The sequence below is a fragment of the Meles meles genome, chromosome 18 (assembly GCF_922984935.1).
Source record: "Meles meles chromosome 18, mMelMel3.1 paternal haplotype, whole genome shotgun sequence".
NCBI lineage: Eukaryota > Metazoa > Chordata > Mammalia > Carnivora > Mustelidae > Meles > Meles meles.
The window spans coordinates 16,616,386-16,632,208 of NC_060083.1; the positions used below are offsets into that span (position 1 = coordinate 16,616,386).

General features: G+C 40.1%; 1 pseudogene; it reads right to left on the reverse strand.

The window, feature by feature from the left end:
• Positions 1-10,450: 10,450 nt before the first annotated feature.
• On the reverse strand, positions 10,451-11,408 carry LOC123929831 (annotated as a pseudogene).
• Positions 11,409-15,823: the final 4,415 nt, after the last annotated feature.

Here is a 15,823-nt window from a genome sequence, read left to right on the forward strand (position 1 = left end):
AGGGGAGCCAATGAATAAACACCCCAACACTCCTTCTTCAGACAATTTCAGGAAGCATCTGCGGGATGTCCATAGCAGAGACTTTTGTGCTGAACCCCTCAGTCATGTCCGCTTCTTCCTTCTTTGTCTTCTCATAACCTCAGCCTTCCTCCCAGGGACCCCTGCAGGCGGGGAGCCTGCTTCTCTCTCTGCCTCCGCCTGCCACTCTGCCTGCTTGTGCTCTCTCTGTAACTCTCTGACAAATAAATTTAAAAAAAATCTTTTAAAAAATATAGAAGATAGGGGGCACCTGGGTAGCTCAGTGGGTTAAGCCGCTGCCTTCAGCTCTGGTCATGATCTCAGGGTCCTGCGATCAAGTCCCACATCGGGCTCTCTGCTCAGCAGGGAGCCTGCTTCCCTTCCTCTCTCTGTCTGCCTCTCTGCCTACTTGTGATCTGTGTCTGTCAAATAAATAAATAAAATCTTTAAAAAAAAAAAAAAGAGTCTCAGAACTACAAAGGGGCCGAATATGCAGCTTAAAGGAAGGGGTGCCTCCTGTGCTAAATCCAGGGCCCTGCTATGGAAGGAGTGAGACCCTGAGTCTTGGGATGGGGACATTTTAGAGGTTGAGCAGGAGAATTGTGAAACCCCAGTCTCTCTTGTAGCCACTTGGCAAAAGCATCCCTTTCTCTTTGCTGGTGGAAATCAACCTCCTTTGGTGTGGTGGCCACACAAAGACCTCCTAGGAAGCAGATGCCTTACGAGAAGACTCTTGTCCTCCTCAAGAACATTTCCCATGTCTCCTCTGTGTCTACAGAATAACTGGGATTAGGGCTCAGCATATTCTGAGAAAAGCAATCTCACCCATGATGCAAGAGAAATAAATAATTTGCTCACTGAAAAGAATCCCATCCCTAGCTGTGCGAGATTGAATAAAGCCCTCCCCCCTCCATAGCCACATCCTAATCCCTGAAATCAACTTTATATGGAAAAATTAGGACCTTGTAAATGTGATTGCTGGAGGTCTTCATCTGGGGACATGATCCTGTATCACTCAATGGGCCCTCTCCGTCACCCCGAGAATACTTACGAGAGAGAAGTTGAGGGATATTTGATTACAGAAGAGAAGGCAATGCGAAGATGGAAGCAGAGAGGGAGTGAGGGGACCACATGGCAAGGAAGGCCAGCCACCCCTGGAGGCTGGGGGTGGGGGGGACAAGGAATGCATTCTCCCCTGGAACCTCTGGAACAAACTTTCCTTGCTCTGACACTTGAAGTTGGCTTGTATGGCTCATTTTGGACCTCTGGCCTCCAGAGCCATGACAGAATAAATTTCTGTTGTTTTAAGTCACTAAGTGTGTGGCAGTTAGTCACAGCAGCAGTAGGAAGCTAACACATGTGCCAAATTACCCTGGCAGGAAATGGAAGTTCCTCTTGTTTATAGAGGAGCAATGTGGGAGTGGGTCATGGGGACCAAAGGAGTGGGTGGAATGTAAGGCTGGATAGAGAGAGTCAATTGAGAAGGAAGCACTTTTCATGATTCATGATTTAACATCCTGGCAAGGATGCCTGGAGCTGGTCCTAATAAACTGGAGACATGTCCCTTTGAAACTGCATGTTGGTTATAGGGCTTCTTCAAGATCTATAGGATGGCAGGCCTACCTTTGGGAGTGTATCTTTCTCCAGGTCCTTGGGGGCACAAGTGTTCCCTGCCCATCACTTCGAGGTTATGGGGTCACTTTAATCTACAGTTGGATGGAGGTCAGTGGGGCAACCTCTGGGGGCATAGAAGAATGTGTCTTCTGGTGGGGTTCCAAACAAGCAGGAGTATTCCTGGTCCATGACTACGAGGTTCAGGAGCCAAGTTATGGGCCTTTTCAGTGTCTTCAGTTGGACTGAGGTCGAAAGCCTGAGAGGTATGGATGAGCATGGGGTGTTTGTCCCTGATGGGGCAGGACTGGCATCTAAGAGGACTGGAGCTGGGTCATGGGCTGCTTCATTATCCACGGCCAGGGTCAAGGTTGGCAGGGCTATTAACTGGGGGCCCAAGTGGGCATGACTTCTGCTGGGTCTCTTGGTAGATGTTGCTGGTGACAGGACCGAGGCCAAATGGGGCTGAAGCTGGGTCCACACAGGGACCAAGCTGCTTCTAGGTCTGTAACCAGACTACTGTTGGCACACTGCCACCTGGGGACAGGTCCTCCTTCTCAAAACAGCCCTCCCCATTCTTGGGTTCCACCAGGGTCTCACAGTCTCCTATCTAGAACCCCAAACTCCCACAACAGCATTTCTTGTCCAAAATATTGTCACTGTAGGGAGAATGTGAGTGGGGGACCTCCTCTTCTGCCATTTCACTTGCTGCTATTTTGTGTGTGTGTGTGTGTGTGTGTGTGTGTGTGTGTATGTGTATATACATATCATATGTACTGTACAAACAAGCTTATATTTTATAAGATTGGGGCAACTTTTATCAGCTGGGGGAAAAGTTAGAATATACGCAAAAATAAATTCTTTGTATTTTAAATATGTGACTTAAATATAAATGTAAATATACTAGAAAAACATCACTGACAAATATTTATACAACATTTAGATAGAAAAATTATATTTTTCTAAGCATGACAAAGCGAAGAAGATAAACTTCATAAAAATGGCAAACTTCATTTGGGTAGGAGAAGCCTAAACAACATAGAAGACAAGAGGGAAATTGGGAATGTATTTGCAACATACACGGCAAGGAGATACTACCCTAAAACTGAAGTGTTTCCACCAATTATTAATATAAACTATCTCCAAGGTGCAAAAACATGAACTGGCAATTTTGAAAGCATAAATACAAATAAGTAGTAAATACATAAAAATCAATTGAGGGCACCTGTGTGGCTCAGTTGGTTAAGTGTCTGCCTTTGGCTGGGGTCATGATCCAGGGTCCTGGGATTGAGTCCCACATCGGGCTCCCTGCTTAGTGGGAAGCCTGCTTCTCCCTATGCCTGCCGCTCCCCCTGCTTGTGCTCTGCCTCTCTCAAGTAAATACATCAAATCTTTAAAAAAAAATCAATTGAATCATACTCATAAACAAAGAAATTCAAATATAATTTGAATTTAAATATGTTTAAATATATAGTTAAGTAACTAATATATGTTTAAATATATAATTAAATATAATGCAATATTTGATCTAATTATCAAAGATTAAAAATTCTATATATAACAACCAGTTACAGCAGGTGAGGTAAATAGCATTCTCACAAACTGCCAATTAAGATGTAAAATGATTTTTGGCAAATAGGCAGATTATTTACTAATTTTTAACTTTTTAACTTTGCACTTCCATGTAAATGGATACACACATATACATACACAACTTTTATGAATTTAACCAGTGAAATAATTTCATTATATGGAAACATATACAAATTTATATTTATTTACAATAAACTATGAGTATTACATATATAAATTTATATATAATTACCCCAGTATTATTAGCAATTGTGAAAAGATAAGAAAGAAATAAAATCAATAGGGATTTATTAAACAGATTATAGTTAACACATAAAGTGGAATATTATGCAGCCTTTAAAATGGATAAAATTGATTTACAGGTTGATATGTAAAAAATCATAACATATAATGCAGAGAGGGGAACAGCACATTGCAAAGCAGTACAGCGTTTCCACTTGCACGTGTGTGTGTTCATTTGTGTGGAAAGCTAAACACCACCTACTACTACTAGTTCTTGTTTTAAAAAATTGGATTACTGAGGGAATGGTACGGAAGAGTGACAATGACATTCTGTATTGTCTGAACTTTTACAACATGATGTATTACATGTATGATAAACTTTTAAAGTAGCAAAAGATTGGAATTAAAAAAACTAGACAAATTCCAAAGGGAAGGTAAACTCCCCAATTTTTTTAAATTTATTTATTTTTTCAGCGTAACAGTATTCATTGTTTTTGCACAAACCCAGGGCTCCATGCAATATGTGCCCTCCCTATTACCCAACACCTGTTCCACCAACCTCCCACCCCCGACCCTTCAAAACCCTCAGGTTGTTTTTCAGAGTCCATAGTCTCTTATGGTTTGCCTCCCCTTCCAATTTTTTTTTTATAAACATATAATGTATTTTTATCCCCAGGGGTACAGGTCTGTGAATCGCCAGGTTTACACACTTCACAGCATTCACCATAGCACATACCCTCCCCAATGTCCATAACCCCTCCCCCTCTCCCAACCCCACCTCCCCCCAGCAACCCCCAGTTTGTTTTGTGAGATTAAGAGTCATTTATGGTTTGTCTCCCTCCCAATCCCATCTGGTTTCATTTATTCTTCTCCTATCCCCCTAACCCTCCATGTTGCATCTCCATGTCCTCATATCAGGGAGATCATATGACAGTTGTCTTTCTCCAATTGACTTATTTCACTAAGCATGATACCCTCTAGTTCCATCCACGTCGACGCAAATGGCAAGATTTCATTTCTTTTGATGGCTGCATAGTATTCCATTGTGTATATATACCACATCTTCTTGATCCATTCATCTGTTGATGGACATCTAGGTTCTTTCCATAGTTTGGCTATTGTAGACATTGCTGCTATAAACATTCGGGTACACGTGCCCCTTCGGATCACTATGTTTGTATCTTTAGGGTAAATACCCAGTAGTGCAATTGCTGGGTCATAGGGTAGCTCTATTTTCAACATTTTGAGGAATCTCCATGCTGTTGCACAAGTGGTTGCACAAGCTTGCATTCCCACCAACAGTGTAGGAGGGTTCCCCTTTCTCCGCATCCTCGCCAGCATCTGTTATTTCCTGACTTGTTAATTTTAGCCATTCTGACTGGTGTGAAGTGATCTCTCATTGTGGTTTTGATTTGTATTTCCCTGATGCCAAGTGACGTGGAGCACTTTTTCATGTGTCTGTTGGCCATCTGGATGTCTTCTTTGCAGGAATGTCTGTTCATGTCCTCTGCCCATTTCTTGATTGGATTGTTTATTCTTTGGGTGTTGAGTTTGCTAAGTTCCTTATAAATTTTGGATACTAGCCCTTTATCTGATATGTCGTTTGCAAATATCTTCTCCCATTCCTGTCAGTTGTCTTTTGGTTTTGTTAACTGTTTCCTTTGCTGTGCAAAAGCTTTTGATCTTGATGAAATCCCAATAGTTCATTTTTGTCCTTGCTTCCCTTGCCTTTGCCGTTGTTCCTAGGAAGATATTGCTGTGGTTGAGGTTGAAGAGGTTGCTGCCTGCATTCTCCTCAAGGATTTTGATGGATTCCTTTCTCACATTGAGGTCCTTCATCCATTTGGAGTCTATTTTCGTGTGTGGTGTAAGGAAGTGGTCCAATTTCATTTTTCTGCATGTGGCTGTCCAATTTTCCCAGCACCATTTATTGAAGAGGTTGTCTTTTTTCCATTGGACATTCTTTCCTGCTTTGTCGAAGATGAGTTGATCATAGAGTTGAGGGTCTATTTCTGGGCTCTCTATTCTGTTCCATTGATCTATGTGTCTGTTTTTGTGCCAGTACCATGCTGTCCTGATGATGACAGCTTTGTAATAGAGCTTGAAGTCTGGAATTGTGATGCCACCCACTTTGGCTTTCTTTTTCAATATTCCTCTGGCTATTCGAGGTCCTTTCTGGTTCCATATAAATTTGAGGATTATTTGTTCCATTTCTTTGAAAAAAATGGATGGTATTTTGATAGGGATTGCATTAAATGTGTAGATTGCTTTAGGTAGCATAGACATTTTCACAATATTTATTCTTCCAATCCAGGAGCATGGAACATTTTTCCATTTCTTTGTGTCTTCCTCAATTTCTTTCATGAGTACTTTATAATTTCCTGTGTATAGATTCTTAGCCTCTTTGGTTAGGTTTATTCCTAGGTATCTTATAGTTTTGGGTGCAATTGTAAATGGGATTGACTCCTTAATTTCTCTTTCTTCTGTCTTGTTGTTGGTGTACAGAAATGTAACTGATTTCTGTGCATTGATTTTAGATCCTGACACTTTACTGAATTCCTGTACAAGTTCTAGCAGTTTTGGAGTGGAGTCTTTTGGGTTTTCCACATATAGTATCATATCATCTGCGAAGAGTGATAGTTTGACTTCTTCTTTGCCGATTTGGATGGCTTTAGTATCTTTTTGTTGTCTGATTGCTGAGGCTAGGACTTCTAGTACTATGTTGAATAGCAGTGGTGATAATGGACATCCCTGCCGTGTTCCTGACCTTAACGGAAAAGCTTTCAGTTTTTCTCCATTGAGAATGATACTTGCGGTGGGTTTTTCATAGATGGCTTTGATAATATTGAGGTATGTGCCCTCTATCCCTACACTTTGAAGAGTTTTGATCAGGAAGGGATGCTGTACTTTGTCAAATGCTTTTTCAGCATCTATTGAGAGTATCATATGGTTCTTGTTCTTCCTTTTATTAATGTGTTCTATCACATTGATTGATTTGCGGATGTTGAACCAACCCTGCAGCCCTGGAATAAATCCCACTTGGTCGTGGTGAATAATCCTTTTAATGTACTTTTGAATCCTATTGACTAGTATTTTGGCGAGAGTTTTTGCGTCTGTGTTCATCAAGGATATTGGTCTGTAGTTCTCTTTTTTGGTGGGATCCTTGTCTGGTTTGGGGATCAAGGTGAGGCTGGCCTCATAAAATGAGTTTGGAAGTTTTCCTTCCGTTTCTATTTTTTGGAACAGTTTCAGGAGAATAGGAATTAGTTCCTCTTTAAATGTTTCGTAGAATTCCCCTGGGAAGCCGTCTGGCCCTGGGCTTTTGTTTGTTTGGAGATTTTGGATGACTGTTTCAATCTCCTTACTGGTTATGGGCCTGTTCAGGTTTTCTATTTCTTCCTGGTTCAGTTGTGGTAGTTTATATGTCTCTAGGAATGCATCCATTTCTTCCAGATTGGCCAATTTGTTGGCATAGAGTTGCTCATAGTATGTTCTTATAATTGTCTGTATTTCTTTGGTGTTAGTTGTGATCTCTCCTCTTTCATTCATGATTTTATTGATTTGGGTCCTTTCTCTTTTCTTTTTGATGAGTCTGGCCAAGGGTTTATCAATCTTATTGATTCTTTCAAAGAACCAGCTCCTAGTTTCATTGATTTTTTCTATTGTTTTTTTGGTTTCTATTTCATTGATTTCTGCTCTGATCTTTATGATTTCTCTTCTCCTGCTGGGTTTAGGGTTTCTTTCTTGTTCTTTCTCCAGCTCCTTTACGTGTAGGGTTAGGTTGTGTACTTGAGACCTTTCTTGTTTCTTGAGAAAGGCTTGTACCGCTGTATATTTTCCTCTCAGGACTGCCTTTGCTGTGTCCCACAGATTTTGAACCGTTGTGTTTTCATTATCATTTGTTTCCATGATTTTTTTCAATTCTTCTTTAATTTCCTGGTTGACCCATTCATTCTTTAGAAGGATGCTGTTTAGTCTCCATGTATTTGGGTTCTTTCCAAATTTCCTCTTGTGATTGAGTTCTAGTTTCAGAGCATTGTGGTCTGAAAATATGCAGGGAATGATCCTAATCTTTTGATACCGCTTGAGACCTGATTTATGACCCAGGATGTGATCTATTCTGGAGAAGGTTCCATGTGCACTAGAGAAGAATGTGTATTCTGTTGCTTTGGGATGAAATGTTCTGAATATATCTGTGATGTCCATCTGGTCCAGTGTGTCATTTAAGGCCTTTATTTCCTTGTTGATCTTTTGCTTGGATGATCTGTCCATTTCAGTGAGTGGAGTGTTCAAGTCCCCTACTATTATTGTATTATTATTGATGTGTTTCTTTGATTTTGTTATTAATTGGTTGATATAGTTGGCTGTGCCCACGTTAGGAGCATAGATATTTAAAATTGTTAGATCTTCTTGTTGGACAGACCCTTTGAAACTCCCAAATTTGTAAAGAAACCCTATGATCCTGGAGAGTAGACAAAGGGCCAGAAATCAGTGTCTTGGGTCATCATATATGATGTTGAAACAGTTGATCCATTTTATCCCAGTGATTACACTTGAAATCAACCCTTGAGGCTTGAGATGAGTGTTCATATTGAAGAAAGGCCAGAGGCCCAGGGATTTTTGGAAGCAAATAAGCTCCCTTTTGCAGCAGTGCTAGATGCCGGTGGGTAGAAAAGTGGTGGTGAAAGATGTGGTAACTCTTCAGGTAAACAGGGTGAGACAGACTATTCATTCTGGCTAGCAAAAGCAGAGGCATTACAAGTGGAAGAACGTTGATGGTTACCTTGTGCCTCTGTCAAGTAGTCCCAGACAAGGTAAAGAACTTACCCAAGGTCAAGAAAGTTGCCCAGGAGTGGAGGTGATGAAGTCAAGAACATGTTATAGCTCTTCCTCAACAGTTTTCTTGACCCTTCCAGGAAGCTCATTGTTTGTGTCCCTGAAGTTTATTTGGTGGCTAAGAAGGAATCAGGAAAGAGCTATCCTTTCCCCATGTCTTTTGATAGTCTTGGCAGGCATGACTCAAAAAACAGAGAGTAAGTTGATAAGTTGGATGGTTAGAAACAAATTCTGATGACATTTTAGAGATGCAAGTAGATAAAATACCCAGCACTCCCTTTCACTCTTTTGCCATCTGGTAGGGCTCCTTAATATTCTAGGAGCACTTTCTGTTCAGAAAAATGGAAAGTGTGTCCCTGAATAATTTTTAGCACTTTCAGTGAAACTTAAATTTTTTTAAAAGATTTATTTATTTATTTGACACAGAGAGAGCTCACAAGGAGGCAGAGAGGCAGGCAGAGAGAAAGGGGGAAGCAGGTTCCCTGCTGAACCAAGAGCCTGATTTGGGACTCGATCCCAGGACCCTGGAATCATGACCTGAGCCGAAGGCAGAGGCTTAACCCACTGAGCCAGACTGGCACCCCCTGACTCACTGGTTTTATTGTCCCCTTCCTTCCTCTCACCTTTTAACTGTCTCAAGGCATCTTATTTACCCTATTTCTCTCTCTTTCTCATATCCACTCTCTCTGTACCCCACTGGGTCCTCTCCAGTGCCTCGATCCTTTCTTCTCAGCTCATTTGCTTGCAACTCTCTCCTATTTCTCCCCAGTTCCCATCTTTCTTCTTCATTTCCCCACAAACTCTCCACCTCCATTCTTATTCTGCTCCCCCCCCCTCATGTCCTTTCTCTTCATCTTCATCTTCCCTGATCCTTTCAATCCTTTCAATGCATGAAAACTCATGGAGAAGACATGCCATGGGGGCAGCTCAAGGGATGTTTTAGAGAAACAAATCAGGAAACCTCAGTGGCATGGTAGAGATGCCCAAAATGGGCAATTCTTCTCAAAGAAAGGCTAGAAGGAAAATACAGCCAAATACAGACTGGACAAAAACCTGGGGAGCACCATGCAACATGAGAGAATATTCTAGACTGTTCTCCTACTGAGAAAGGAAATTTTAGGGGAGATATCACCATATCTTTATTTACAGATATGGATTATCTCAGCTGGAAGGGTTGGGGACTGAAAGTGAGGAGTTAGAGAGGAAGTTCATATTGAGTAGTTCAGCAGTTTTTCATGTTTAAATAATACTTACATTACAAAAGATGATCTTTTTTTTTTAAGATTTTATTTATTTATTTGACAGACAAAGATCACAAGTAGGCAGAGAGGCAGGCAGAGAGAGAGGAGGAAGCAGGCTCCCTGACAAGCAGAGAGCCCGATGCAGGGCTCGATCCCAGGACCCCAAGATCATGACCCAAGCCAAAAGCAGAGGCTTTAACCCACTGAGCCACCCAGGCACCCCTTTCAAAAGATTTGAAGTACATCAGGAAAGTTAGATGGGGAGCATTCATTTTATAAAATTTATCATATGTGTTAACTGAGTTTTAAAAATTTGCACACAGGGATGATGTTCTTCAGAGTTACTGGACAACACATAACAACCAATATGACTTCTCCTCTGTTCCTCTATATCCCATGTTACCTTTGTGTGATTGAAAAAGATAGAGGTATGTTTTGTTGTTGTTGTTGTTGCTGTTTTGCTTTGTAGGAACCTGATGGGAAAAATAAAATGATTCCGATCTCTAGGCCCATGTTTTATAACCAGACCACCCCTACCTGAACTTGAGGGAATCATATGACCTACTAGTGGGAGGGGTGGGGAAGACTTTTATTGGATATTTTTGGGAGCCCAAACTATAACCTTCGTGTGGGATATGAACCTGTAATAGTCAAAGCTCTGAGGTTCCATTTCTACACAGAAAAGGTAGCATGTGGCAACTGAAGATGTAATTTGTCAGAGGGGCTGCCCCTAGAAGAGCTAACACACCTACTGTCTATAACTGGGGCATGGCCTCAGTTAACTATTGTCCCTAACAAAAAAACCTCATGTTTTGCTGGGAGGCAGAAGCAATTAAGGACCGTTTTTCTTAGTTACTGGCTTTAGAGTATTTCTCTTTCAGTTCAGAAAGAGAAAATGAGGGAGTGACATTCCAGAACTCAAGACCTTGTCAAGCTAGTGACCGCATCCCCTTGAGTACCCGCCAGAGGGCACCCTGTACATCAGGGTTCCTGAGGCTGTAGATGATTGGATTCAGCATAGGGTTGATAACAGTGTTGAAGACCCCAACTCCTTTATCCTTGTCTGAAAGCTTGGCTGAACCCAGTCGCATGTAATTAAATATACCTGAACCATAGAATATGGCAACCACAGTGAGATTCTCCACATGTGGAGAAGGCTTTCTTCCTGCCCTCAGTAGAGCGGATTCATAGGACTGCAGCTGCCACATGGGCATAGGAGGTGATGATGAGAGCCAAGGGGGTACCTGCCATTATGAAACCCACAGCAAAGAGCAGCAGCTCGTTGAGTTGGGTGCTGGAGCAGGAGAGCTGAAAGAGCTGTGGGAGGTCACAGTAGAAGTGATTGATCACATTGGGACTACAGAAGTTGAGTGTGGCTATGGCTACTGTGTGGGTCAGTGCATTGGTGAAGGCTAAAGCCCAGGACACAGCTACCAATATCCTCTGGACTGTCTGGCTCATTCGGGTGCTGTAAGTAAGGGGCTGACAGATGGCCAGGAATCGGTCATAGGCCATGACTGTCAGTAAGAAGCAGTCCATACCAGCCAACTGATGAAAGAAGAAAAGCTGTGTGAGGCAGGCTCCATAGGGAATTGTACGCTTGTGGGACAGGAGACGAGCCAACATCGAGGGAACAGTGACAGTGATGCACCCAACATCCAGCACTGATAGGTTGCCCAGGAAGAAGTACATGGGGGTGTGGAGTTTAGGCTCCACCAAGATGGCAGCCAGGATGCTGAGGTTGCCTCCGACTGTGACCAGGTAGGCAAAGAGGAAGACTACAAAGACAACTGGTCGTAGCCCTGGTGTCTCCACCAAGCCCAGCAGAATGAACTCAGTAATGGCTGTTCTATTGACCCTAAATTTTGACTGCATTAGTTCCTGTAAGGAAACATCCAAGGAGAAGAAGAATCATTCCTCTCAATATATTGATTCAAAACAAACAAACAAATGAAAAACAAACAAAACAAACAAAAAAACCAGACTCTGTAGGGCAGCAAAATTTGCCATCCCAAATGGCATGTAGATTATTTTAGGCTGATTACTTTTAAAAAACATACGTGTCAGGAAGAACCTTTGCTTTCCCCCCATATAACTTAAAGAATTTAGATAGAGGACTTGCTTCAAGAAGAGAGCTATCACCATTGATACAGTATCACTATGTATGGTAGACAGGGAGCATTATAGTGGCTTTCATTCCACCATAGAATTAATTTGACAGAATAAAGAAAGGCTGTAAAAGCTCTCAATATAATTATTCAGGAGGTAAAGCTAGTTGGTATATATGCCTTTCCCAAATGTCCATGAAACATTCATCCCCCAAACAAAAAGCATGTTTGGACACCAGGGTGGCTCCATGAGTTAAGCATCTGACTCTTGATTTCAGCTCAGGTCATGATTTCAAGGTCGTGAGATTGAATCCCTTGTTGGGCTCTGCATTCAGCAAGGATTCTGCTGGAGACTCCCTTTCCCTTTGCCCCTTCCCCTTCTTGTGCTATCTCTCAAATAAATAAATACAATCTTTAAAAAGAGCATGCATAAACCTGAAATTCAGAAAATTCCAAAAGAATAAAGAATACAGGTAGTAATACTTAATTGCAATCCAATTTAAGGAAAAAAGATTTTAAAAAAATAAAGCCCAATGTTTTAAATAATCTGTAAGAAACAGTTGGATCAGAGGAAATCAAAACTAAAACTAAAAAACATCAGAGAGGTGAAAGGGGGATAGTGAAACCAGCACACACTAGAACATGTGGATTATCTCTAAGTCAGTGTTCATAAGGAAAATTATAGCCCTAAGAAAATACAATAAAAATAAAAAATAAAGAAGTGATTAAATAATCCGATCAAGACATTAGAAAATGAACTATAAGAAATGGGGAGAGGCTGGTTATGAGGTACAAACTTTCAGCCGTAAGAGCTTTAAGAATGTGAGGATCTAAGGTATAATGCAGTGACTACAGTTGACTGTACACTGTACTGTATAACTGAAATTTTCTAAGAGTGGAACTTCCATGTTTCACACACAAAAGAAAAGGTAAATATGTGAGGTGATGGATGTGTTCACTCGATTGTGGGAGTCCTTTCACAATGTGAACATATATGAAACCATCATGTTGTATACTTCAAATATAATCTTATTTGTCAGTTATACCTCAATAAGGCTGAAAAAATAGAAAAGAAAAAAAATTTTTAAGATTATTTATTTATTTATTTGTCACAGGGAGAGAGAAAGAGAGAGAGAGAGAGAGAGAGAGCACAGGCAGGCAGAGTGGCAGGCAGAGGCAGAGGGAGAAAAAGGCTCCTTGCTGAGCAAGGAGCCCGATGAGGGGCTCAATCCCAGGATCATAACCTGAGGCATAACTTGAAGGCAGACACTTAGCAGACTGAGCCACGCAGGCATCCCAAAATTTTATGAACTTTTAAAAGAAGAGAAATGAAATGCCCATTACTAATGTAATACAGGTATTTAGCACATGATATAAGTGGCATGAATGGGAAAATATACTATTAGATAAGTGCTATAAGGGCAGTAGTATAGCTATCTGGGAAAATTTTAAGTTGTATAAATACCTTATATATTTTGCAAAAATAAATTCAAAACAGATCAAAAATTTAAATGTAAAAATTAAACTGGGAAGTTTTAGGGGGAAATGGAGGATCTTTAATAGTGCAAGGATGATTCAAAATAAAGAAAAAAATTTTTAAAAACCAAAATTAATGATTCTGTTAAAATTCAAAAATTCTGGCAAATTACCTATGCTGGGCCTGCATTTCCCCAAATCTCATTCTCTGCAGGTTAGGTTTGGCTATAAGAGAAATTTGTAGGATAGTTGTAAGACAGAAATGAAAAGTTAAAAAAAGGCAGTTTGACATTGTATTTCAAAATAACAAATGTGTTTTCTTTTTACTTGGAAATCCACGTCTGAGAATTTATCCAACAGATATACGGTCACATATAAAAGGTGAAATATGCATGAGGTCATTTGCTGAAGCATGGTTTGTAAGAGCAAATGATTGCTAATAACCTGTGTTCACCACAAAAGGGCTGAGTAAATTAATTTGGTATAGCCTTACAAAGGAATACTATGCAGCTGTATGGAACAGTTCTGTCTGTGCTGACTCAAAAGATATCAAAGCCATATTATTAAATATAAATCACAACTGGTAGAAGGAATATAGTATTCTTTGGTTTGCTTTAAAAAGAAGAGAAAGAGCACACACACAGTTGCACACACATATGATATAAATCTTCTCTTTATGGAATGACTAGGTCATGAGAATAAAAGACACAGTATAAGGAGTGGGACAGATGGTAGCTTCACATTTTTTTTTAAAGATTTTATTTTTTTTTACTTTTTTTTCAAGAAAAAATTTTTAAAAGATTTTATTCATTTATTTGAGAGAGAATGAGTGAGAGAGAGCATGAGAGAGGAGAAGGTCAGAGGGAGAAGCAGACTCCCCAAGGAGCTGGGAGCCCGATATGGGACTTGATCCTGGAAGTCCGGGATCATGACCTGAGCTGAAGGCAGTCACTCAACCAACTGAGCCACCCAGGCACCCAAGATTTTATTTATTTATTTGAGAGAGAGAGAGAGACAGCACAAGCAGAGGGAGTGGCAGGCAGAGGGAGAAGCAGGCTCCCCACTGAGCAAGGATTGCAATGCAGAACTCGATCCCAGAATCCTGGGATCATGACCTAAGCCAAAGGCAGACACTTAACCAACTGAGCCACCCAGGCCTCCCTTGTAGCTACACTTCTGCTAAACATAGCATAATGTATAAACTTGTTAAATCCCTAAGTTGTACATCTGAAACTAATTTAACATTGTGTATCAACTATACTCAAAAAATGATAAGAAAATGTAAGTCTATTTAAATAATCAGACGATCATCTGAGCAAGAACAAGCAAGAAGGAGAAGGATGAATACAAACAATTAAGAATTAGGAATTGGGGTACTGGGGTGCTTGGGTAGTGCAGTTGTTTAAGCATCCAACTGTTGGTTTTTGCTCAGGTCATAATCTTGGGTCATGAGATCGATCCCTGCTTTGGACTTTGTGCTCAGTGCAGCCTGCTTAAGTTTCCCTTTCCCTTTCCTTCTGCTTCTCCCCCTTGCAAGCTCTCACTGTCTCAAATAAATAAATAAATCTTAAAAAGGAGAATTAGAAAGAATGATAGCCAGAGGTACACAAAGAAAAAACTAAATTTTAAGAGAATACTCCTTATATTATTTAAATGGAAATTTTCAATAAAATAGATATAATTGTAGGAAAATATAAATTAAAATACATTCTAGAACAGTCTCAATACCCAAGTAAACCAGAAACAGGGAACAAAGTCAAGAAAATTGTGAAGGAAATAATTACCCTAGTAGCAATATCTAGCCTCATAAAACTATTGAGAGAAGTTTAATTTAACTTCAATAAATAGAATATTCTCATGCTATGTAAACTTCCTGCAGCACCAGAAAGAAATTTAAGCTTCCCAGTGTCTTTGTAAAACAATTGTAGTTGACAATGTTACATAAGATTCAGATGTACAGCATAGTGATTGGACAAGTCTATATATTATGCTCTGCTCACTGGAAGTGTAGCTCCCATCTGTCACCACACAATGCTATACAATACCATTGACTATATTTTCTATACCTTTCATCCCTGTGACTTACTCATTCCATAATTGGAAGCCTGTACATCCCACTCCCCTTTACCATTTTGGCCATTCTCCCAACCCCCGTTCTCTCTGGCAACCACCAATTTGTTCACTGTATTTATGGGCTCTTTGTTTTGTCTTAATTTTTAGATTCAACATGTAAGTAAAATTATATGGTATTTGTCTAACTTGTTTTATTTAACATACTCTCTAGGTCCTATAGACTTTTTATGAAGTTAGCATACATTTGATACTAAAAATATCACATTTTTGGAAGAAATATATGAAATATCACTAGAGAGCAACTTTGCTTGTGACTATAGAAGCAAAATACCAAATATAACTGTAGGGAATTTTAAATATCAGAATACTTAAAAGAATCTATCATGATTGAGAGACCTCTTATATAGAATTGAAGAAGATTTAATATAAGTAAATGTATGTATATATCATATCAAGTGCCTAAAAAGTACTTTTTACAGGTTACAATCCATTCTTGATTTAAAAGAAAAAACGTCCATGTGTAGCCATCTAGGATTAGAGGGGTATTGCAGGATCATTTCCAAACAAACAAGAGTAAGAGAGGGATCCCCACCGTTACATCTGTTTTTATCATTGTCCTATGAAATTAACATCAAGAAATAGAAA